This window comes from Schistocerca cancellata, chromosome 9, assembly GCF_023864275.1.
Source record: "Schistocerca cancellata isolate TAMUIC-IGC-003103 chromosome 9, iqSchCanc2.1, whole genome shotgun sequence".
Taxonomy (NCBI): Eukaryota; Metazoa; Arthropoda; class Insecta; order Orthoptera; family Acrididae; genus Schistocerca; species Schistocerca cancellata.
This window is the reverse complement of record NC_064634.1, coordinates 306,336,875-306,362,881: the sequence shown is the minus strand read 5'-3', so window position 1 is coordinate 306,362,881 and position 26,007 is coordinate 306,336,875. Positions and strand designations below refer to the sequence as shown.

At 45.3% G+C, this 26,007-nt stretch overlaps 1 protein-coding gene and 1 non-coding gene across 2 annotated transcripts in view; one reads left to right on the top strand and one right to left on the bottom strand.

The window, feature by feature from the left end:
* Positions 1 to 26,007, top strand: part of LOC126101037 (prolactin-releasing peptide receptor-like) — a 990,136-nt gene that overhangs the window by 198,157 nt on the left and 765,972 nt on the right. The gene's annotated exons all lie outside the window — the stretch shown is intronic.
* Trnaa-cgc (transfer RNA alanine (anticodon CGC)) lies at positions 18,633 to 18,705 on the bottom strand. The gene has a single exon. It is a non-coding gene; the product is annotated as a tRNA-Ala (tRNA).

The window sequence follows — 26,007 nt, the reverse complement described above, 5'->3', positions numbered from 1 at the left end:
CTACTGACAAATTTCACTTGTTTTTAGCATCATGGAATTCTAAGAGTTTTCAGAACGACCAACGTACAGCATTGTAGCTTAGACAACAGAGAGGACACATACAACAGGAAATGACAGTGTTAGTTACCAGATAGAAAAAAAATAGTGTTACTCCAAAATTCTTTCTTTATTTGTAAGTAAAAAGATATCTACAGGAAAAACAGAACTCGTTGCTAGACTACTTATCAAGAGGTACCGCCACGTATTCGATCCAAGCTACTGCTTAAATTTTGAATAATAATCATTAACAATGAGGGCTGACGACTTCTGGTAGAAGGAGACATAATCGTTCTGCCAATGACCTACTTAAAGAGGGCGGAGGAGCGGAAAGATTTTAACGGAACTTCTTGCCCTTGGGATGTGAAACTGTCACTAAAAGGGGGAAGAATCACCAGCGATGAACGGCATGAGGATGCAGAATTCAGTGGAAACCGGGCTGCGAAACAGGAACTATGTAATTCAGAAGGCCGGCCGGAGTGGCCGTGCGGTTCTGGCGCTACAGTCTGGAGCCGAGCGACCGCTACGGTCGCAGGTTCGAATCCTGCCTCGGGCATGGATGATTGTGATGTCCTTAGGTTAGTTAGGTTTAATTAGTTCTAAATTCTAGGCGACTAATGACCTCAGAAGTTAAGTCGCATAGTGCTCAGAGCCATTTGAAACATTTTTTGTAATTCAGAATAGATGAGTAGATTGAAACATCAGCCAAGCAGTTGCAAATAAAGGTGTCCTATCCCCTGACCATGGTTTCTATATTAAAAGTCATCAGAAGATCAAAAATTGCAAAACGATTTAGAAAAGATATCTGAATGGTGCGAAAAGTGGCAGTTGACCCTAACTAACTAAAAGTATGAGGGCATCCACATGAGCGCTAAAAGGAACTCGTTAAACTCCGTTTACACTATAAATCAGTCTAATCTAAAAGCTGGTAAATTCAACTAAATTCCTAGGTACTACAATTACGAACAACTTAAATTGGAAGGAACACATAGAAAATGTTGTGGGGAAGCCTAACCAAAGACTGCGTTTTATCTGCAGGACACTTAGAAAATATAACAGATCTACTAAGGAGACACTACGCTTGTCCGTCCTCATTTAGAATACTGTTGGGCGATGTGGGGTCCTTACCAGATAGGACTGACAGAGTACATCGAAAAAGTTCAAAGAAAGGCAGCACGTTTTGTATTATCGCGAAATGTGGGAGAGAGTGTCACACAAATGATACAGGATTTGTGCTGAACATCATTAAAAGAAAGGCGTTTTTCGTTGCGACGGAATCTTTTCATGAAATTAGTTGTGACTTGGCAAGACAGCCAAGCCACTATGATTGGTAGCAGAAAGGCACGCGTTTAAGCTCACGCAGGCTGGCGTGAGGTCTGGAACAGTTAAAGGAGTTGAGTCTAGTAAAAATAATACCTAGCTGCTGGAATACTTAACTTTAATCCATAATTGGTGAACATCGGTCTGACGGTACAGGCATCACAAGATAAATAGCAATTGATAATGACGCCTTGCTAGGTCGTAGCAAATGACGTAGCTGAAGGCTATGCTAACTATCGTCTCGGCAAATGAGAGCGTAATTTGTCAGTGAACCATCTCTAGCAAAGTCGGCTGTACAACTAGGGCGAGTGCTAGGAAGTCTCTCTAGACTAGACCTGCCGTGTGGCGGCGCTCGTTCTGCAATCACTGACAGTGGCGACACGCGGGTCCGTCGTTTACTAGCGGACCGCGGCCGATTTAAAGGCTATCACCTAGCAAGTGTGGTGTCTGGCGGTGACACCTCATTCCTCCCCCGCAAATCGGCGGACGGTTGTGTTATAAGGCTTCCGCCCGCCGTGGGGAGGACCCCATGTTGACGTATGCGACGAGGTGGGGAGCCTAACAACAGGCGAGGCTGTGCCACCCGCACCCTGCCATTCGGTCCGAGGGGAGCTAGGAAACGCCTGAAAACCTAGTCCAGGGTGCACGCCAACATGCGGTGTATGCGCCCGTAGATAGTCAGGAGGGGCCGAAGGGTCGACCTCCATCGAGTCGGAGCACCCGACGGGCGAAGACGACAGATGGTCCGGAGCGCGCAAGAGTTAATGGCGGAGGACAACTGGTCACGGGAAGCGATCAGCGGCGCGTGACCCAAGAAGGCGCCCGGCGGTTGCAGCGACGCGTCCACCGCGGGCGTGGCCGGCGGGAGAACATGCGGCGGCGGCGGCGGCGGCGCGGCGCCATGGGGCAAAATGGAAGGCAACGTCGGTAACACCTGGGGCTGAGGCGAGCCAGTAGGTGGGTCCCCAGGGCGCTGACCGGACGACACCGTCGCTGAAAGCAGACGGGGAGCGGCAGATCCCGTGCGACGACAGAGGCGCAGCTGATTGAGATGCCGACTCACCTCACCAGAGGCCCCCAAAACCAGATACATAGCGCGGCCGAGGCAGCGAAGAGTGCGCCCTTCGAGCCAACGCCGTGAACCTCGATAGTTGCGATAGTATACAACGTCGCCTGGGGCAAAAGCAGGTGTCTGCCGCTGCACAGGAACCTGATGCGGCGGATGTAGCAAAGACATCAAGGTTCGATGAGGGCGACCGTGAAGCAACTCAGCCGGCGAGCGACCATCTCGGGGCTGAGAGCGATACGAGGACAAAAAGAGCAATAACGCGTCCTCCCGAGAATGCGACTCTTTCAACATCAACATCTGTGACTTGAAAGTCCTTACCAAACGTTCAGCGGCACCGTTTGACTGTGGCGAAAACGGCGCGGACGTCAGATGATGAATACCCTTGGCCTTGCAGAATGGCTGAAATTCTGCGGACATGAGCTGTGGGCCATTGTCGGAAACAGTAGTCTGCGGAAGACCTTCAATGCAAAAGATAGCGGATAACCCTTGGATGGTGGCAGGAGACGTCGTGGAAGACATCGGGACAACAAAAGGAAAATTACTGAAGGAATCGACCAGAACCGACCATCGAGCATTCCAGAATGGACCAGCAAAATCGATGTGTAAGCGTTTCCAAGGGGAAGTGACTTTCGGCCATGCAAAGAACTTCCGCGGTGGCGCTGATTGTTGTTCGGCACACACCATACAAGATGAGCACAGATTCGTAATCGCGGCATCGATTCCGAACCAAGTACAGTGCTGACGAGCAAGTAGGTTTGTTCTCACTATACCCCAATGTCCTTGGTGGAGAAGCTGTAAGACAGAGGACTGTAACGAACGTGGGACCACGACCCTGGAGTGATTATTATCAGAACGCAACAGCAAAGCACCACGTCGTACAAAAAGTCTCTCCTTGTGAGCAAAAAAGCGGCGAACCAACGGATCCTCGATCCGTGACTTTGACAAGGGTCATTGCGTAGCAACAAAACGCAGAACGGTAGCAAGGACAGGGTCGGCAGCTGTGGCTGTAGCTACACGACGAAAATCAATCGGAAACGATTCGACCACGTCATTGGTTTCCGAATCAATGAACATGCAAGCAAGTTCGCAGGAATCGAATGCTCTATCCTCAGCAACAGGCAAACGGGACAACGCATCGGCGTTTCCGTGCTTAACAGTGGACCGATACAAGATATCGTAGCGGTACTGCGAGAGGAAAATAGACCAGCGAATGAATTTCTGCGCTGTACGTGCAGGTACAGGCTTGTTCGGATGAAAAAGCGATGTCAAAGGTTTGTGGTCTGTGATGAAGGTAAAGTGACGACCATACAAGGAATCATGAAACTTTGTAACACCAACTACGAGAGCCAATGCTTCTTTCTCGATCTGTGAATAATGTCTTTGCGCAGACGAGAGCGATTTGGACGCAAAGGCAATAGCGCGATAGTGCGATGCATCTTTGTGCGCAAGCACAGCACCGATCCCGAAATCCGATGCATCCACCATCAACAAAAGGGGTTTCTGGGGATCGAATGGCGTAAGGCAAGTATGGGAAAGCAACGCCGATTTCAACTGGCGAAAGGCGCGTTCGCATTCCGGCGTCCAGACGAACGGAACACCTTTACGGTGTAAGCGATGAAGCGGAGCTGAAATGGAAGAGGCGTGGCGCACATATTTATGGTAGTAATTGATTTTTCCCAGCACACTCTGTAGCTGCTTCAAATTCTGCGGCGAAGGCAAGTCTTGTATGGCACGGAGGTGCTCTGGACTGGGAGGTATGCCTTGGGCATTGAGTACGTGTCCCAGATATGGCAAATCACGAGCAAAAAACACACATTTGTCCTTCCGCAATCGAAGACGATTTTGTCGCAAGACCTGAAATAATGTTCTGAGATTGGCTAAAAGTTCTTCTTCTGTCTTTCCGGAGATCACAATATCGTCCAGGTAGTTTGCTGCAGTAGGGACCGACGCACAAACAGTTTGTAGATATTGCTGAAACAATGCGGGGGCGGATGCACACCCGAATGGCAGTCGTTTGAATCGGTACAATCCAAGATGCGTGTTAACCACCAATACGCGCTGGGATTTTTCGTCCACCGGTATTTGAAAGTACGCATCTGCTAGGTCCAACTTCGAAAAATATGTACCCGGGCACAGTTTGTCAAAAAGATCTTCCGGGCGGGGTAAAGGAAAAGTTGTAGTCACTAGTTGTGGATTCACTGTTGCCTTGAAGTCCACACAAAGTCTCAATTTTCCGGAAGGTTTTTGCAAAATTACTAAGGGTGATGCCCAGAGAGAAGCCTGCACACGTTCAATTACATCTTGTGATTCCATATCGTGTAATGTTTTAGCGACCTCATCACGCAATGCGTGGGGAACATTGCGCGCTCTGAAAAATTTCGGTTGCGCGTTGACTTTCAGTTCCAAATGTGCTTTATAGTTCTTAGCGCAACTGAGGCCCAGTGCATAAATGTCTGCAAATTCTTCACATAGACAAGAAACAGTGGCTGAAGGCACAGTCTGGTTCACTGATAGGACCTGATTTACGATAGACAAGTTAAACAACTGAAATAAATCTAAACCAAACAAGTTCACTGCAGAAGAAGAACGAAGGACGTAAAATGGCACAAGTTTTGTTTGTCCCTTGTATGTTGCAAGAAGGCTGCACTGTCCTAACACAGGGATTGCCTGTCCAGAATAACTAGTTAGCTTAACATTTGCGGCACGCAACGGAGGTGTGCCCAGCTGTTTGTACATGTCGTGATTGAATAGTGAAACTGCAGCTCCGGTATCGAGCTGGAATGGTATCACTTGACCGTGAATGTCCAAATCAACAAAAAGTTTATTGTCCTGCTGACGACAAGAGCGACTGTCTCGTGCAACGTGAACTGACACTGGTACAAAATAACTTACGACTTGACGGGATTTCCGGCGATGTCGATGCACACTATTTGTGGGACGAACACAGTCACTGTTAGAGAGAGTAGCACTGGGCAGAGTGGCATGTACTACATGAATTTCCATAGGCGAAGTTTCACGAGCCTGAGTATCCTTGGTTCGATTTCGATTCCGGCGCGAAGCAAAGGGCCTGGAATGGGTTTGAGCTTCCGATCGGAGCTTTTTCTGACAATCACTTTGAACATGTCCTTTTTTATTACACAAAAAGCAAATAGCCTGGCGTGACGGGCAATTATCACACGAATGTCTAGTAGCACACCGCGGGCATGATTTCACTGCATTTGTTTGCCGACGCGGGACACGTGGCTGAGAGCCAGGCGGCATTGGCGCGGCTGGGCGCGAGGACTGTTTACTGTTCCGTGCAGCTCGCCCGGCAGGCCGGTTAACGTAACACACAGGTGGCGAAGTTTCAAAAGATTCCTGAGCAAAGTCAAGTGTGTCCTGCCGATCCAATATGTGCATCACTTGTTGAAGAGAGGGATTGACTAGTTTCAAAATCTGTTCCCATATACGAACATCAGAAACGGTCTGTGCAATTGCATCACGCACTTTAGTATCTGAATAAGGGAGTCCACATTCACACTCAAAAGCACAATCCCTAGTATGGCCTTGCAAGGTTGCAACCCACTCCCGATTAGTCTGACCGGCCATACGTTTTGTACGAAAGAAGGTATACCTTTTTGCAACTACATTGACTGATTCTTTGAAATATGCATCTAATGCAGACAAAATTTCTTCGTAGGACAGAGTTGCTACGTCGCGTCGGGGATATAATTTCACTATCACACGGTAGGTTTGGATGCCTATGGAGGAAATGAGAAAACGCGGCCGCTCATTACCTTGAATTCTGTAGGCGGCGAGATGGAATCCAAATTGGCGTAACCACTCTGTCCAGCTTTTCAGTGCCGCATCAAAAGAACGAAAAGGTTGTGCAACTGCGTGTTGTGGCTACGGGAGCGGTGGAGTAGCGGCTGCCGCATCGTTCTGCAGTGCACGTTGACCCTGGACAAGCTGTCCAAGGGCGTCCAATAAGGCCTGCGTCTGCTGGTTCTGCAAGCGATAAAATTCGGACAGTACATCTGGAGATTGTGGCGAAGCCATGACACATGTAAATCAATACGAACGTAAACTCCTCATCGCCAATTTTGTTGTGACTTGGCAAGACAGCCAAGCCACTATGATTGGTAGCCAAAAGGCATGCGTTTAAGCTCACGCAGGCTGGCGTGAGGTCTGGAGCAGTTAAAGGAGTTGAGTCTAGTAAAAATAATACGTAGCTGCTGGAATACTTAACTTTAATCCATAATTGGTGAACATCGGTCTGACGGTACAGGCATCACAAGATAAATAGCAATTGATAATGGCGCCTTGTTAGGTCGTAGCAAGTGACGTAGCTGAAGGCTATGCTAAGTATCGTCTTGGCAAATGAGAGCGTAATTTGTCAGTGAACCATCTCTTGCAAAGTCGGCTGTACAACTGGGACGAGTGCTAGGAAGTCTCTCTAGACCTGCCGTGTGGCGGCGCTCGTTCTGCAATCACTGACAGTGGCGACACGCGGGTCCGTCGTATACTAGCGGACCGCGGCTGATTTAAAGGCTACCACCTAGCAAGTGTGGTGTCTGGCGGTGACACCACAAAATTCCAATCATCAACTTTCTCCTCTGAATGCGAAAATAATTTTGTTGACACTGGCCAAGGGAGGAACGATCACCATAATAAATTAAGGGAAGTCAGAGCTCGTACGGAAAGATATAGGTGTTCATTCTTTCCACGCGCTGTAGGAGATTGGAATAATAGAGAATTGTGAAGGTGGTTGAATGAACCTTCTGGCAGCATTTAAATGTGATTTGCTGAGTAACCATGTAGATGTAGATGTAAATTTAAATGTATACACCAGTTACAAATTAATTTATTTCAACATAATAAAACGTTATAGAAAAATATTTGTGAAGTAAACGTACTCGTTTATTACATCACATAAGGCCTGTTATGAAAAGGAAAGAAGATTAGTATTTCTGGTTAGACGAACATAGGGTAATATTCATAGCAGCAGAAAAGAAGGAGTCGTTATGCGTAGGTAGGTATGTCAAAGAGTAACTTACTGCGAACATTTCAATGCTAGAACTGTTCTCATGATAATCGATAGTAAACCAACGAAAACAACACTTCCCCAGGTATACACGCCGATGTCACAAGCAAATTATGAGAAGGTGCTGTGAGTATATGAGAATATTGTGCACGAAATTCACTACCTAAAGGGAAATGAAAATTTAATAATCACTGAGGACTGGAACGCAGTAGCAGGGGAAGGAATAGAAGAAAAGAACAGTGGGAGGCTCTAGGCTTGGTAGCAGTTACGATAAAGGAAAAAACACTTCCTGTAATAAATTTCATCCAATATCAGTGGCTACATTGTTCAAAACTCACACGAGCAGGCTGTATACGTGTAGAATGTATGGATAAGTGAGATGACTTGTTGTAAGAGTTTGTCTAATTTTCGATCGTTTGTGTAGGGTGAGCTAACTCTGCATTGTAGTTTTCCGCCACCGTAATCGGTAACGTCACTTCATTTACTTGATTCTGCGACCAACTTGCCTTTTCCTGTCTGCCAGCGTGTACTATACTAGTTTCAATGACAGACTCAGTGTTTTCTAATTTGTGTTATAAACAAATTCGACTCTGCAAATCCTTCTGTAAGATGCAGAGCCCTTTGATAACTATTATTTACCTATTGATTTTATTTGAATTTTTTTAGAAGGATGGACATGGATTGTGTATACTCGGTGTGGATGCAGCAAGAGCTCGCTGTAGTTCGTGATCAGCTGAACTCGCTTTAGGTTACCGTCATCCGTTTCCTGGCTCCTGATTCGGGCTGTAGTGGCGACAGAGAAATTGGGGCATCGTATTAGACATCATGTGCGCTGTATGTTAGTCCTATTAGAACTGCTGCCTCTGGGGTTTACCGCGTTCTCGACGTGCTGGAAACGCTCTCACTGCAGAGGGGGTGTCAGGCTGTAAAGCGTTCGCTTCGAAGTTGCAGAATTTTGGAACACGTATTGTGTTCGAGTATAATGACTTTTCTGGAGACTAGAAATCTACTCTGTAGGAATCAGCATGGGTTTCGAAAAAGACGGTCATGTGAAACCCAGCTCGCGCTATTCGTACACGAGGCTCAGAGGGCCATAGACACGGGTTCACGGGTAGATGCCGTGTTTCTTGACTTCCGCAAGGCGTTGGATACAGTTCCCCACAGTCGTTTAATGAACAAAGTAAGAGCATATGGACTATCAGACCAATTGTGTGATTGGATTGAGGAGTTCCTAGATAACAGGACGCAGCATGTCATTCTCAATGGAGAGAAGTCTTCCGAAGTGAGAGTGATTTCAGGTGTGCCGCAGGGGGGTGACATAGGACCGTTGCTATTCACAATATACGTAAATGACCTGGTGGATGACATCGGAAGTTCACTGAGGCTTTTTGCAGATGAGGCTGTGGTGTATCGAGAGTTTGTAACAATGGAAAATTGTACTGAAATGCAGGAGGACCTGCAGCGAATTGACGCATGGTGCAGGGAATGGCAATTGAATCTCAATATAGACAAGTGTAATGTGCTGCGAATACACAGAAAGATAGATCCTTTATCATTTAGCTACAAAATAGCAGGTCAGCAACTGGAAGCAGTTAATACCATAAATTATCTGGGAGTACGCATTAGGAGTGATTTAAAATGGAATGATCATATAATGTTGATCGTGGGTAAAGCAGATGCCAGACTGAGATTCATTGGAAGAATCCTAAGGAAATGCAATCCGAAAACAAAGGAAGTAGGTTACAGTACGCTTGTTCGCCCACTGCTTGAATACTGCTCAGCAGTGTGGGATCCGTACCAGATAGGGTTGATAGAAGATATAGAGAAGATCCAACGGAGAGCAGCGCGCTTCGTTACAGGATCATTTAGTAATCGCGAAAGCGTTACGGAGATGATAGATAAACTCCAGTGGAAGAGTCTGCAGGAGAGACGCTCAGTAGCTCGGTACGGGCTTTTGTCGAAGTTTCGAGAACATACCTTCACCGAAGAGTCAAGCAGTATATTGCTCCCTCCTACGTATATCTCGCGAAGAGACCATGAGGATAAAATCAGAGAGATTAGAGCCCACACAGAGGCATACCGACAATCCTTTCCACGAACAATACGAGACTGGAATAGAAGGGAGAACCGATAGAGGTACTCAAGGTACTCTCCGCCACACACTGTCAGGTGGCTTGCGGAGTATGGATGTAGATGTAGATGTAGATCGAGGCAGAGTGTCAAATGTGGCGTCTGGACCATCTGGCCCTGCGAGTGGATTACTGGTCGCACCTTCTGTTGGGTACGAGGGGGCACACAGAGGAAGGAGTTTGCTAGTTATCAGGAGCTCCAATGTAACGCTGGCTACGGACTCCCTTAGACAAATGGCGGTAAGGGCTGGAAAACAGTCCAATGTCAACTCGATGTGTGCCTCAACCGACGTGTGCAGGAGGGCCCTGGGAGGTGCTTTGTAGGGTGCAGCGTGCAGCCACCTTCAAGTTGTGGCTCACACCACCACCAATGACAGCTGCCGCTGGGGTTCTGAGGCCCTCCTCATATTCGTACAAGCAGCTGCCGGAAGTGGTGAAGACTGCTAGCCCCACTCACTAGGTGAAACCAGAGCTTATCATTTAAAGTATCGTGCCCAGAACCGATTGAGGTCTTGACCAGAGGCTCGTTGATTCTGCGTCAGTCTTGACAGCAGATTTCGAGACGTACATTATCAGGTGCAGAATTGTAGGCTTCGCCATTGTAGTTCAGAGTTTCACTACACAGAGGAAGCAACTACCCACGTAGCAGAGTACCTGTAGAGCGGACATGAGATTTATTTAGGTTAGCCAAGTGTTTGACATCCTCACGTAATTGCTCACCAGTTTATAAGCGCAGAGCGAAATCAGATACCTTTCAATTAAAGACACTTCGAGTGCTAAAATCTTAACAGTAAAGTGTCGAAGCTTCCGTAAGACGGTCGCTGAATTTACCGCCCTCCGGGAAAGATGCCAAACTCAAATTATACTTGGAAGTGAGAAATGGATGAAACGAGAAGTGTTCATCGCAAAAAAACTAAAATATTGTGTGTGCAGAGGTCTAAATCGAGTCTGACTGCAAAATTATCTGGATATGAGTTACCAGCCTAGGTGAACAAAAGTTAAACATCAAAGATTTTTGTCGGCCACCGATTCCACCGTAACTGATGTAGAGTCATTCAAAGAAAATCTACGCACGTTAGTGCTCAAGTACTTCAGTCATGCAATGTTAGTTGGAAGCTACTTTAATCTGCCGAGTATACAGTGATCAGCCATAACATTATGACCATTGATCAACTGTCGATATAAACCCATCCAGACGATAGCAGCCCACCTGGCTAGACATGTAGTGTCAGTGAGCATGCTGTCCGTGTACGGAATGGCGAAAGTGCCCGACCTATCTGAATTTGTCCGAGAGGAGATTGTGATGACCTGGAGGTTCGGCACGAGTATTTAGGAAACTGCACGATTTGTCGGACGTTCGATGAGTGCTGAGATGAGTGTCTTCAACACTTCGAGAAATCGAGATGAAACCACATCCAGACCGTGAGGTTTGGCGGCCACCCCTCATTATAGTTGTCGGACGTCGTAAGCTGAGCATATTGGTACAACAGGACAGGCGGCGAACTGTGGCGGAACTAACATAAGACTTTACTGCTGGGCAGAGTACAGATGTGTCTGAACACACGGTGCATTGAACACTTCCACACCTCCACAGCCAGCGATCCATGCATGTGGCAAAGTTAACGACATGGGAAACTACGACTGAAATGATCACGTGACCATCTGAATTGGACCTTGGTGCAGTGACAGAAAGTTGCATGGTCTCAAGAACTCCGTTACTCTCTTCGTCATGTCGATGGGAAAGCACGAATCCGTCCTCTTCCAGGGGAAAAGTTCCTTGACACCTGTACTGCCCAACGGAGACAAGCTGGCGGCGGCTCCAGTATGCTCTAGGTAACATTCACGTGAGCATCATTGCGTCAAGTGGAGCTCGTGCAAGGCACCGTAACGGCCAAGGAGTATCGTACACTCTTTGCAGACCACGTACACCTCTTCATAACGATCTTGTTTACCGATGGCAGTAGCATTTTTTAACATGATAATGCTATTCCATTTCACAAGTAGAGGACTGTGATGGAGTGGTCGAGCAACACAGTGGTGAGTTCCAATTGATGTGGTGACCCCTACAGCTCGACAGATCTGAACCAGATCGCACACATTTGGGACGAGATTGAACGTGGTGTCAGAGCTCATTGCCTCCCATCTCCGGAATTTACTGGAATTAGTTGACTTGGGTGTGCAGATGTGGTGCCACCTCCCTCCAGGAGCCTACCAAGGCCTCGTTGCTTCCGTGCCGCTGTTATCTATGCCATAGCTGGACGTACCGGCTATTAGGTACGTGGTCATAATGCTGTGGCTGATCAGTGTAGACTGGGACGTCTGTGGATTCAATGGAGGCAGTGCTGACAGACTGCATTCTGAAGCGGCCGTGAACATTTCCCGAAAACTGCCAGGAGCAGATAGTTTGACAACCCACGTGCTATGGGAATAGTTTAGATCTCGTGCTGCAAACAAACTAGTGTTAATCACGGTTATACAACTCCAAAAATGCTTAACGACTCTGTCTTATAAACGTTCAGAGAACTAAATCGATCTACGCACACTATAGCTCATGCTTGAGTTGCAATGAAAATAATCTGACGCGTCCATCACATACGCGACCGTTACCTCTGGGCGTCTTCACTCAACTTTAATAAGCACCTTTCAATAAAACAAATTAAAACATTTTGCAAACTTCTAAACTGTAACTTTATATACGCGACCACATGCGGCAACGGTCGTAACCAAACTCATCCAGTGATGACAACGCCTGCCTCTAATATTTCGGCCAATCAGGAGCTGGAAAAGCCTCGTTACCGTGCAAAGTTCGGCTTCACTTGTCAACAGGAAGCGGACATGCTGGCTCCGAGTGAGATGCCACTAAATCGCCTATCCCTCGCAATACGCTCCCCAACAATACGGCTTTCTATCTACTACACAATATTAAAATTTTGTGCATGCTGATGTGCCATAAACTTTCCTTATCATGGAGGCGATGGTTACTAAAGTTAAAGATCCATAAACAAGGCTAGGAGAGCCTTTATACCGAAAAGTGCAGATAAGCATCCTACTTCGATACCAAATGGGTACAATATGATGGAAGCAGGACAGTTATAAGGAAAGTTTAAGCTGATTATAAATCAGACTCTGGAGAAATATGTGCCGAACAAGCGGGTTAAGGATCGAACACATGCAACATGGGTTAGTAACAGACTTCAAAAAAATCCTAAGGAAACACAGATTATTGCATCTCGATTCAGAGAAGAATGCTGAACTGTCGACAGCAAAAGTTATTATAAATTACTTGTTTTATAAAAATATCGATGCGCGAAGCATACATAACTTTCACCGAAGTACCTTCAATATCTTCCCGAGAAACCGAGGAAATCCTGGTCCTATGTAAAATCACTTGTCGATCTGTATGGTGTGGCAGTAGAAAGCACGAGGAAAGCTGAAGTTTTAATTTTCGCGTTTCAGATATTACTCACGCAGGAGTATCGTACAGACGTACCATCGTTTGACCGTCGTATGGACTTCTCTACGGAGGACTTGCATTATCGTAAGCCTCTCTTCCAAGCAACATGAAAAAAAAATACTCGCAGGTGAAGCCTGTATATAAGAAGGGTGAAAGAACGGACTCGGAAAATACAGACCAGTATCAACAACTTCGACCTACTGCTGAATTCTTGAGCATACTGTAAGTTCGAGTACAGTGAATTTTCTTGGGACATAAAAGTTTATATCCACAAATAAACACTGATTTATAAAGCATTATTTGTGCGAAGCTCAGATTTCCCATTTCTCTCTTATATCCACCGAAGCATGGGTGAAGCACATCAGGCGAATTCCATATTCTTACATTTCCGGAGACAGTTTGACACAGACCCACTGCAGACAGTTAAGGAAGATTCGAGCATACACAATAGTTTCTCAGATATGTGAGTGGCTCCAAGACATATTAAGTAATAAAAGCCAGTACTTGTCCTGGACGGTGGGTGTTCACGAGGCACATGGGTATCGTTAGGAATGACCTAAGAAATGATAGTTGAGAGGACCGTTCTTGTTCTCTGACGGATAGGGTGGACAGCAGTCTGAGAGTCTTATCCGATAACGCTATAGTATACAGTGTAATGTATTCGTTAAATGACTGTAGGAGGATACAGGATGACATAGATAGGATCTCGATTTTGTGATGAATGGCAGGTTGTTCTAAACGTGGGAAAAAGTAAGTTAAGGCAGGTGAATAGGAAAACCAATCTCGTAAAGTAGAAATAAAGTATTATTGGTGTGCTACTTGACAGCCAGGCATAACGTTGCAAAGCGATTTGAAATGGAATAAAGACGTTAGGTTAAGAGTATGAAAGGCGAGTGGCCGACGTTGATTTATTAGGAGAGTTCTAGGAACGTGTAGCTTATCTATAAAGGAGATGGTCTATGGAACAGTAATGCAGGACATTCTTGAGTACTGCCGTTTGTCATTCCCATCAATTCGTATTATAGAAAAACATCGGAATGTGGTACTAGATTTGCCACCGGTACATTCCAGCAACAAGTGAGTGTTACGGAAATGCTCCGTGAGTTCATATGGGAATCCCTGTAGGGATTTATAGAATTTAGAGAAAATTTATAGAATCGGCATTAGCGGCTTACTGCAGAACAAATTAACTGTCGTCAACGTACATTCCGCGTAGGAACCTCAGAGGAAATGCAAGAGAAATTAGAGCTCATAAAGTAGCCGACAGGCCGCTTTTTCCCCGCGCTCCGTTTGCGAGTGCAACATGAAAGGAAATAACTAACATTGGTAAAAGATACATTCCTACATGCACCGAATAGTGTTTTGCGGAATATATATGTAGATGCAGATGATTTCAGCTAGATTACATCATGGTCAACAAAGAAATAAGATAACGGCTTATCCACAAACAAATATAGACTCGAATTGCAATTTCATAATGATGAAGAGCAGACTGTAGTTTAAGAGCATCGTCCGAAGAATTAGTTTGGAAAAATAATGGTATGATGAAGTGCTGGGGAATGGCGATGGCTCTGAGCACTATGCGACTTAACTTCTGAGGTCATCAGTCGCCTAGAACTTAGAACTAATTAAACCTAACTAACCTAAGGACATCACATACATCCATGCCCGAGGCAGGATTCGAACCAGCGACCGTAGCGGTCGCTCGGCTCCAGACTGTAGCGCCTAGATCCGCACGGCCACTCCGGCCGGCTGGGAATGGCGAGACTCATTTGAAGTTTTCTGGGTGCGGTAGATACTGCGATAATGAATACCACAGCAGGCAGTTCAGTTGAACAGGAATGGACATCTCTAAAAGGGAAATCACAAAATTTCGACAGACACACATAAGAACAAGGAAGGTAAAGGCAAAGAAATCCTGAGTAACAGAAGAAATGCTTCAATTGATCTGCAAAGGAAAGAAGTAGAAAAATATTGAGACAAAGACAGGAATACGGCATTATAAGTCCACTTAGCAATGATATAAACAGGAAGGACAGAAAATTCAAGATGAAACGGTTAAAGGCAAAAAGCGAAGAAATACGAAAAAAAGAAATGATGATCGGAGGTAATAATGCAGAATAAGACACATTCTTTGAATTTATCGACCTACATACTGCGTTCGACCAATGGAAAACTGTGCTACGTGTTCAGATTCCTGAAAACTTGAGTGACCAATAAGGAAAGATGGGTAATATACGAAGTGACTTCAGAAAGTAAATTAGAAATGTCGTGCAATATTAACACAATCGCGCAAGAAGAGTGGCGTATTGTCAGTAGAGGGTGAATTTTCTTGATTTCCTGCGGATACAGTTCTGCTGCAGTAAGGGTAACAGAGGCATGATAGTTGGAAATTGAAATGGCCGCAAAGCTGAAAACATACTTCAAAGCTGAAGTACGCGGAATATACCGATTTTCATGGGCGAAATGCCTAAATTACACAATTTTTCGTAGTGAAATTCTGGTGGAAAACGAACCAAATTCCGCGACCCGTCCAGCCGCAGCTGTTGTCAAGAGTCTGACCAAGACCGCACGGAAGCTGACCAAGAAATAAGAACATCGACGTAGATCGCAGACGGTAATGTCCAGGCAGTCGACACTATATGGTGCTAAACCATGGACTGCGCGAAAACCGGGAAACGAGAGGTTCGAAGCGTTTGAGATGTTATTTAACAGAAGGATGATGGAAGGTGAGTCGACGGGTAAGATAAAGAATGAGAGGATTCTCTCCAGAGACGGCGAAGAAATGAACGAACGGAAAACACTGACGTGATGATGGGATGGGACGTATTAAGGCGGAATGGAATTAGTGTCAGAGCACAAAAAATGGGTACGATCTGTAGGGGAAGACAGAGGACGGAATGTATACAATCAGAAACTCAAGTGGTAGTGAGCATGTGCTTCTGTGAGGCGAAGAGGTTGGCACAAGAGAGGAATTCGTGGTGGGCTGCGATCAAAAAAGAAATTCTACATTCCCGATACCCTTTGAAAGAAGTCACGATGTCACAGTACCGCAGCCAACCGCTAGAGGGCCGAATACAATGCGCATAGCTCAGTTAGAGAGGCACATATCACTAAAGGTAAGATAGATACTGCCTACAGGAAAATTAAAGACACCTTTGGAGAAAAGAGGACGATTGCAGGAATATCAAGAGCACAGATGGAAACCCAGTACTAAGCAAAGCAGGGAAAGACGAAAGGTGGAAGGAGTATATAGATGGTCTATACAAGGGCGATGTTCTTGAGGACAATATTATAGAAATGGAAGAGAATGTAGATGAAGATGAAATGGGAGATATGATACTGCGTGAAGAGTTAGACAGAGAACTGAAAGATCTAAGTCGAAACAAGGCCACGGGAGTAGGCAACATCCCATTGGAACTAATGACAGCCTTGGTAGAGTTTTGTTAACTCTACCATTTAGTGAGCAAGATGTATGAGACAGGCGAAATACCCTCAGACTTCAAGATGAATATAATAATTCCAATCCCAAAGAAAGCAGGTGTTGACAGATGTGAAAATTACCGAACTATCAGTTTAATGAGCCACGGCTGCAAAATACTAACACGAATTCTTTACAGGCGAATGGAAAAACTGCTAGAAGCCGACCTCAGAAAAGATCAGTTTGGATTCAGCAGAAATGTTGGAACACGTGAGGCAATACTGACCCTACGACTTATCTTAGAAAATAGATTAAGGAAAGGCAAACCTACGTTTCTAACATTTGTAGACTTAGAGAAAGCTTTTGACAATGTTGACTGGAATACTCTCTTTCAAATTCTGAATGTGGCAGGGGTAAAATAGAGGGAGCGAAAGGCTATTTACAATTTGTACAGAAACCAGATGGCAGTTATAAGAGTCGAGGGGCATGAAAGGGAAGCAGTGGTTGGGTAGGGAGTGAGACAGGGTTGTAGCCTATCCCCGATGTTATTCAATTTGTATATTGAGCAAGCAGTAAAGGAATCAAAGGAAAAATTCGGAGCAGGTATTAAAATCCATGGAGAAGAGATAAGAACTTTGAGGTTCGCAGATGATATTGTAATTCTGTCAGAGCCAGCAAAGGACCTGGAAGAGCAGTTGAACGGAATGGGCAATGTCTTGAAAGGAGGATATAAGATGAACATCAACAAAAGCAAAACGAGGATAATGGAATGTCGTCGAATTAAGTCGGGTGATGCTGGCGGAATTAGATTAGGGAATGAGACACTTAAAGTAGTAAAGGAGTTTTGCTATTTGGCGAACAAAATAACTGATGATGGTCGAAGTAGAGAGGATATAAAATGTAGACTGGTAATGGCAAAGAAAGCGTTTCTGACGAAGAGAAATTTGTTAACTTCGAGTTTAGATTTAAATGTCAGTTTCTGAAAGTATTTGTATGTAGTGTAGCCATGTAAGGAAGTGAAACGTGGACGATAAATAGTTTAGACAAGGAGAGAATAGAAGCTTTCGAAATGTGGTGTTACAGAAGAATGCCGAAGATTGGATGGGTAGATCACGTAACTAATGAGGAGGTATTGAATAGAATTGGAGAGAAGAGAAATTTGTGGCACAGCTTGAATAGAAGAAGGGATCGGTTGGTAGGGCATATTCTGAGGCATCAATGGATCACCAATGTAGTATTGGAGGACAGCGTGGAGGGTAAAAGTCGTAGAGGGAGACCAAGGGATGAATACACTAAACAGATTCAGAAGGATGTAGGTTGCAGTAGGTACTGGGAGATGAAGAAGCTTGCACAGGTAGAGTAGCATGGAGAGCTGCATCAAACGAGTCTCAGGACTGAAGACCATAACAACAACAGCTCAATTTAGAGTCTCGGCTTTATTGGTTGCATAATGTACCCATTAAAATGCAGAAAAAGTAATTATTACGACATGAAACTTCACTTAATCTACGAGTTGCGCCACCTAGTTTTGGGTCCTTCATCAGTGTGCTACGGTTCGGTGGCAATGGAAATTCATTGTGTACCAGAACACAAACATGAACCCGGGAATAAACAAAAAAATACAGGGTGGCAGAACACATTTTAATTTCCACATGAGAGGGTAACATTTGTTAACTGCGTACCATGTTTACGCTACAGGTTACAAACGTTCCTCAACGTGGCGATCATCTGCATCCACGACTGCCTGGAACTGCGCTAGAGATACCATATCCCAATGGTCCGCAGCACTTTTCGAAAAGTGGCCATGGAATGTTCAGTTGCCGTGAGACAGCTCGTCCAGTGCTTGAAGATCGCACATTGTCACGGCAACAGAAACGTCTTCAGCAATTTGTGGTGCAAGTAGTCGACAGCCTGTCCAAGGACCAATTCCCAAATAGCCAGTTAATTCGAGCTCCCAAATTATGTTCTTCATCTCCGGTAGAGAAGAAGCATTATTGCTGTTCTTTTCAGGAGGAGGATATTAGTGTTTAACGTCCCGTCGACAACGAGGTCATTAGAGACGGAGCGCAAGCTCGGGTGAGGGAAGGACGGGGAAGGAAATCGGCCGTGCCCTTTCGAAGGAACCATCCCGGCATTTGCCTGAAGCGATTTAGGGAAATCACGGAAAACCTAAATCAGGATGGCCGGAGACGGGATTGAACCGTCGTCCTCCCGAATGCGAGTCCAGTGTGCTAACCACTGCGCCACCTCGCCCGGTGCTGTTCTTTTCACAAAACAGTTTTACGAGTTAAACCCTGCCCACCTGTGTAGAATATCGCCAACGTAACTAACTACACGTATTCTGCAGCGCACAGTTTGAAAGTCGTTTCTATAAAGTATGTACTGTAGGGCTATACGGTACATAGTTTTCCGTCTATACTCCTTAAAATATAGAAAATTTAATTATAAGCAGCTTGTAGCGAGGAACATTATACAGAAGTGACAAAAGTCATGGGATAGCGATTTGAGCGTATACATACGGTGGTAGTACCGCGTACATAAGATATAAAAGGGGAGTGCTTTGTAATCAGGTGAGCCGGCCGGAGTGGCCGAACGGTTCTAGGTGCTACAGTCTGGAACCGCGCGACCGCTACGGTCGCAGGTTCGAATCCTGCCTCGGGCATGGATGTGTGTGGTGTGCTTAGGTTAGTTAGGTTTAAGTAGTTCTAAGTTCTAGGGGACTGGCATTAAGAGACTTCGAATGTGGAGTGGTGGTTGGAGCTAAGCGCAAAGGACATTCCATTTAGGAAATCGTTAGGGAACTCTAGTTCTTAGATTCACAGTGTCAAGAGTGTTGCGCGAATACCAAACTTCAGGCGTTACCTCTCACCAGGGAACCCGCAGTGGCCGACGGCTTTCACATAATAACCGAGAGTGGCGCCGTTTTCCTGAGTTGGCAATGCTGACGGATAAGCAACACTGCGTGAAATAACCTCAGCAAACAGTGTGGGACGTGCCACGAAATATGACGTTAATGGGCAGTGGAAGCGGACGACCAACGCGAGTGGCTTTGTAACAGCACGACATCGCCTGCAGCGCCTGTCCTGGACTCGTGACCATATTGGTTGTGAGCTGTGCTGCGGCTCGCGTTGGTACTGTGGTATTTTTCCGTCCTCTGTTGGAAGCCAGACTACAGGGCTATTACAAATGATTGAAGCGATTTCATAAATTCACTGTAGCTCCATTCATTGGCATATGGTCATGACACATTACAGATACGTAGAAAAACTCATAAAGTTTTGTTCGGCTGAAGCCGCACTTCAAGTTTCTGCCGCCAGAGCACTCGAGAGCGCAGTGAGACAAAATGGCGACAGGAGCCGGGAAAGCGTATGTCGTGCTTGAAATGCACTCACATCAGTCAGTCATAACAGTGCAACGACACTTCAGGACGAGGTTCAACAAAGATCCACCAACTGCTAACTCCATTCGGCGATGGTATGCGCAGTTTAAAGCTTCTGGATGCCTCTGTAAGGGGAAATCAACGGGTCGGCCTGCAGTGAGCGAAGAAACGGTTGAACGCGTGCGGCCAAGTTTCACGCGTAGCCCGCGGAAGTCGACGAATAAAGCAAGCAGGGAGCTAAACGTACCACAGGATGGTGCTCCACCGCACTTCCATCATGATGTTCGGCATTTCTTAAACAGGAGATTGGAAAACCGATGGATCGGTCGTGGTGGAGATCATGATCAGCAATTCATGTCATGGCCTCCACGCTCTCTCCCGACTTAACCCCATGCGATTTCTTTCTGTGGGGTTCTGTGAAAGAGTCAGTGTTTAAACCTCCTGTACCAAGAAATGTGCCAGAACTGCGAGCTCGTATCAACGATGCTTTCGAACTCATTGATGGGGACACGCTGCGCCGAGTGTGGGAGGAACTTGATTATCCGCTTGATGTCTGCCGAATCACTAAAGGGGCACATATCGAACATTTGTGAATGCCTAAAAAAACTTTTTGAGTTTTTGTATGTGTGTGCAAAGCACTGTGAAAATATCTCAAATAGTAAAGTTATTGTAGGGCTGTGAAATCGCTTCAATCATTTGTGATGATGATGATGATGATGTTTGGTTTGTGGGGCGCTCAACAGCGTGGTTATCAGCGCCCGTACAATTACCCAATCTTTGCTCAGTCCAATTGCGCCACTTTCCTGGATGATGATGAAATGATGAGGACAACACAAACACCCAGTCATCTCGAGGCAGGTGAAAATCCCTGACCCCGCCGGGAATCGAACCCGGGACCCCGTGCTCGGGAAGCGAGAACGCTACCGCGAGACCACGAGCGGCGGACTTCAATCATTTGTAATAACCCTGTTGTTTAGTTGACACGGTTGCAGTTGTTTGTATTCTTCTTGTCTTGACTGGCCCTATCTTTGGGGTGACGACGCTGTTCTTCCGGGTCGTGTGAGTGAACAGTTCGGCTCGGGACTCAGGAGGAGCGAAGAGGACAGTGCGAGGACACGCCGGAACCGCTGGTGGCACACATGCACTGCCAGATCAAAGGACTGTGGTCGCGAGGGTACACGACCTAGTCGTCAACCGGATCCAACAAGCTTTGAGTGGATTTTAATGCTAGCAGTGAAACCTCCACCATTGTGAGATCTCGCGATTCTCCAGTGACTTGGGTTCGTGTTACTGCTCGCAGTGTCGTCGAGACGATGAACAGTGAGTGGAGAGCTTGGGGTATCTACATCTACATCTACATCCATACTCCGCAAGCCACCTGACGGTGTGTGGCGGAGGGTACCTTGAGTACCTCTATCGGTTCTCCCTTTTATTCCAGTCTCGTATTGTTCGTGGAAAGAAGGATTGTCGGTATGCCTCTGTGTGGGCTCTAATCTCTCTGATTTTATCCTCATGGTCTCTTCGCGAGATATACGTAGGAGGGAGCAATATACTGCTTGACTCTTCGGTGAAGGTATGTTCTCGAAACTTTGACAAAAGCCCGTACCGAGCTACTGAGCGTCTCTCCTGCAGAGTCTTCCACTGGAGTTTATCTATCATCTCCGTAACGCTTTCGCGATTACTAAATGATCCTGTAACGAAGCGCGCTGCTCTCCGTCGGATCTTCTCTATATCTTCTATCAACCCTACCTGGTACGGATCCCACACTGCTGAGCAGTATTCAAGCAGTGGGCGAACAAGCGTACTGTAACCTACTTCCTATATGATCAGCTTTCCTCGACTTCTTGTTTGTAATTACTGCATTCTATGTGCTACTATTTGTTAAGTTCAACCAGCGGTATTCTTCCTGCCTGGTGGCCGCTAACGCCCCAGTGACCTGCCCTGGAGGTTAGTGTATGTAACGGCAGTGAATGTTTCCTCCCCTTGCCGCTGCTGTCCGGTAAGGCGTGTAGTTTTGACAGTTTCTTTGATTTGTAGGTCGGCTGCTGTTTCTTCTACTCTGTTAGTAGTGGTTCCTTTCTCTTTTCTGACGCTCTAAACACAGAATTCTGACCGTCGGTTCCGGCTTTGGCGTGGTGTTCCATCGATGCATTGGTTATCAGACGTTAGGTAGCTTCAGCAGATTATCATTAGTCATTTGTTAGACTGTCTCTTGTCTGAGTTACCATCTTGTCAAGTGAATGCAACTCTTGGCTGCCTTTCTCATCGCTCGCGAAAGTGTTTTTGGCCTCACCTACTCAGAGGTCTATTCCTGGAGCACCGTCTGTGACTAGTCCTTGCGCTTTATTATTGTATTATTTTAGTATTGTATTACCTAGTGACCATCATTTGTCTCGCCTGTTTGGGTGATCAGTTGCTTGTCCTTTTGAATTTATTTCGTTATTATATTTGCTGTTTTATTGTATGTTTCTAAATTTTTTAAATATAACTGCGTTCTTGGCGTTATAGCAAGTTGAAACTTCTGTGTTACCAAATTTACTATCATTTTGTCTCACCTTTTTTTGCTATTCAGTTGCCTCTCTTTTAAATTAACTTTTGCTATTGCTTTGCTGTTTGGCAGTATCTTTGTTAAATTTCTTTAATAATTGCCATTCTTGCCCTTAAAGGCCTTCAGCCATGACTGTCGCTACTTGTCGTAAAATTCTAATGTGTCAATTGTATTTTAGTAGTTAACCTTTAAGACCATGGTGACTTGTTTTCAATATTTCAATAACTGTAGTTTTTAAGTTGCAAAAAGTTAAACAATTCTTAATTTATTGCCATTAAGCCCTTCAGCGATGAAGCAATTCTTAATTTATTGCAATTAAGGCCTTCAGCCGTCAGTGTCATTACTTGTCTTCTTAGAATTTTTATCTGGCAATTGTATTTCTGCAGCGAGCTTTAAGACCTTGGCCACTTTTTTGTATTTTAATAACTGTAATTGTAAGTTGCAGCAAGTTTAATCAGTTCTTAATTTATTGCCATTAAGGCCTCCAGCTGTGAAACAATTCTTAAATTATTGCCATTATTTTAATTAAATGATGACTAACCGAAAACCTCGGCTGCCGACAGGTGTTGTTGATATACCTCGATGTGGACAGCTGAAAATGTGTGCCCCGACCGGGACTAGAACCCGGGATCCCCTGCTCACATGACAGACGCTCTATCCATCTGAGCACCGAGGACACAGATGAACAGCGCGACTGCAGGGACTTATCCCTTGCACGCTTCCCGTGAGACTCACATTCCCAACTGTCCACAATTCTACATATATCTATAAGGTAATACAAATGTAGAATTGTGGACAGTTGGGAATGTCTCACGGGAAGCGTGCAAGGTATAAGTCCCTGCAGTCGCGCTGTTCATCTGTGTCCTCGGTGGCCCAGATGGATAGAGCGTCTGCCATGTAAGCAGGAGATCCTGGGTTCTAGTCCCGGTCGGGGCACACATTTTCAGCTGTCCACATCGAGGTATATCAACAACACCTGTCGGCAGCTGAGGTTTTCAGTTAGTCATCATTTATTCCAGGGAAAAGCTGCACGGTCATCAACAGTAACTGTTCTTTCGAGAACAGGTTACTGTCTTCGTATATATTATTTTAATTTGTTGTTGATTTTGAATAAATTGTGTGTTATCAAAAGAAAAGCCAACCAATAGTAACTGGTTACGGCCTCATCCACAATCGTAACCGAATCCTGCCATCCTTGACCATTAAGTCTCAGGTTGGACTCCAGACGATTGTAAAACTGTAGCCTGGCCAGATGAGTCCCGTTTTCAGTTGGTAAGAGCTGATCGCAGGGCTCGCGTGTGGCACACACGCCGCGAAGCCATGACCCAAGTTGTCAACAGGGCACTGTGCAAGGTGGCGGTGGCTCCATAATGTAGTGGGCTGTGTTTACATGGAGAAAACTGGGTCCTCTGTTCAACTGAGCCGATCGTTGACTGCGAAATGTTATGTCTGGCTTCTTGCTGACAATTTGCTGCCATTCATAGATGGAATTTTTAAGGATGGCAATGCACCATGTCACCGGACCACAGTTGTTCGCGATTGGTTTCAGAACATTCTGAACAATCGAGCGAATAATTTAGCTACCCAGATCGCTCTACGTGAGTCCCAGTGAAAATTGATGGAGCATAATCGAGAGCTCTGCTCAAAATCCTGCAGCGGCAACATTTCCGCAATTATGGACGGCTATAGAGGCGGCATGGCTCAGTATTTCTGCAGGAGACTGCTACGTGGAGCTGCTTCACTAAGCCGGGCAGGAGGGGCCCAACACGACATTGGGAGGTATCCTGTAACTTTAGTCACCTCAGTGCGAAATGAAATGATCGTATGGCATTTATTGGCCGGTATATACCCTTGGGGGTTCGGCCGCCGTATTGAAAGTCTTTTTAGTTGACTCCACTTTGGCGACTTGCGTGTCAATGATGATGAAAATGATGATGAAAGACACACAACACCCACTCCCCTGCCAGTAATAGAGCTCGGGCCCCCTTGCGTGGTGGGCTGTAACACTACCGCTTGTCTTACGGAGGCGGACTGTTTGGATGACATGGTAATAAATATTTCTGTCTCTTACACCGTTGTATCTGTTAAAGCTCATTGGAATATCGATTCTTTTGTCAGATTAACTACAACAGGGTGTCTATACCTAAAGAAATCCATGCAGGATATTTCTTTTGTAGTTCTCGTCCCTGATTCTCATTCTTCCACCTTGTAAGAGCATAAAGACGTAGTTGTTACCTGAAGTTTCGTATACCTTGAGAGCAGCGCAATATTTTAACAAATTATTTTTCCAAAATTTCACTATGGTCCATGGAAGGCATAATTTTAATCCTTCACAAGCAGGTGCTGCCGGCCGGAGTGGCCGAGCGGTTCTAGGCGGTACATTCTGGAGCCGCGCGACCGCTACGGTCGCAGGTTCGAATCCTGCCTCGGGAATAGATGCGTGTGATGTCCTTAGGTTAGTTAGGTTTAAGTAGTTCTAAGTTCTAGGGGACTGATAACCTCATAAGTTAAGTCCCATAGTGCTCAGAGCCATTTTTGAATCAGCTGCTGTCAAAAACTTTATTAAGTTGCTGCTAGTTGCAGTCGCTTACATTGACCATCTTCTGGGACTCTTCAAAATTTCGGGATGTATTATGGTATTACACACTGTTCCCTTCATATTAAGTTATTCAGGCAAGCATATTACTCACATGTGATAACACCGATAAGTGCCTATTTACCTTAATATCTACGCAACAACTTGTAATAAATCAAAATAGTAAAAAGCTATAAACAATATTTTGACCAATACCAGAAGATGATCAATGTGTATGAGTGTAACTGGTGCCAGCTTAGTAAAGTTTTTGGCAGCAACTGTTGCTATTACAATAGGCATACGTCTCTCATGAAGAAAAGCAGCCTTTGGCTATGATATAGTTGTCTGTAGCAGTCATGCATGAGACGCCTTTAGACGATATATCAACTACGCCTGATAACGCAGTTGTGCCATGTTTGGTTGTTTATTAAGATCTGCCGTCGTGCAGCAAAAGCAACAGTTTCTCCATAAATGAGAGATTTATTAGGAAAGGATGGAAATATAAATGACGGAAAAATAATGGTAGTTTTCAATTTTGTTTACTGGTAACTCTGCCCGACACTCGCTAAGCGGATTATAGCGGACTACAGGAAATTTAGTTTATAACGAACAGTAGCAGGGAAGTACAATTAACTGGAATACATTTAAACGTTCACACGCCGAACTAACATGGTACGTATATTAGAACTTGCAATGAAATTTCATTAGGCACATTTTGACGGCGGAGCGCGTTGTTTTAATAACGGTGGCGTGTTTCCCACCGATCGTGCAAACTCATCTTCACTGGAAATCGTTTCATTTATATTTCTGTACATTTTTGGGTAGCAACAGCACATCTGTTATTGCAAAACTTTTTCCAAAATAAGGCTACTACAATTCTTCTTGCTGTTCACAATATGTGTGTTCATACTGTACAATTGGTAGACTGTATTAGTTCATGTTTCACTATATCACTGTTGGTAACAAAGAGAAGATGGGCATGACGAAAACGGACAATTTGTTCCGCGCCATAAATGTACAATTATTGTTACCTAGAATAGACTATATGCTTAT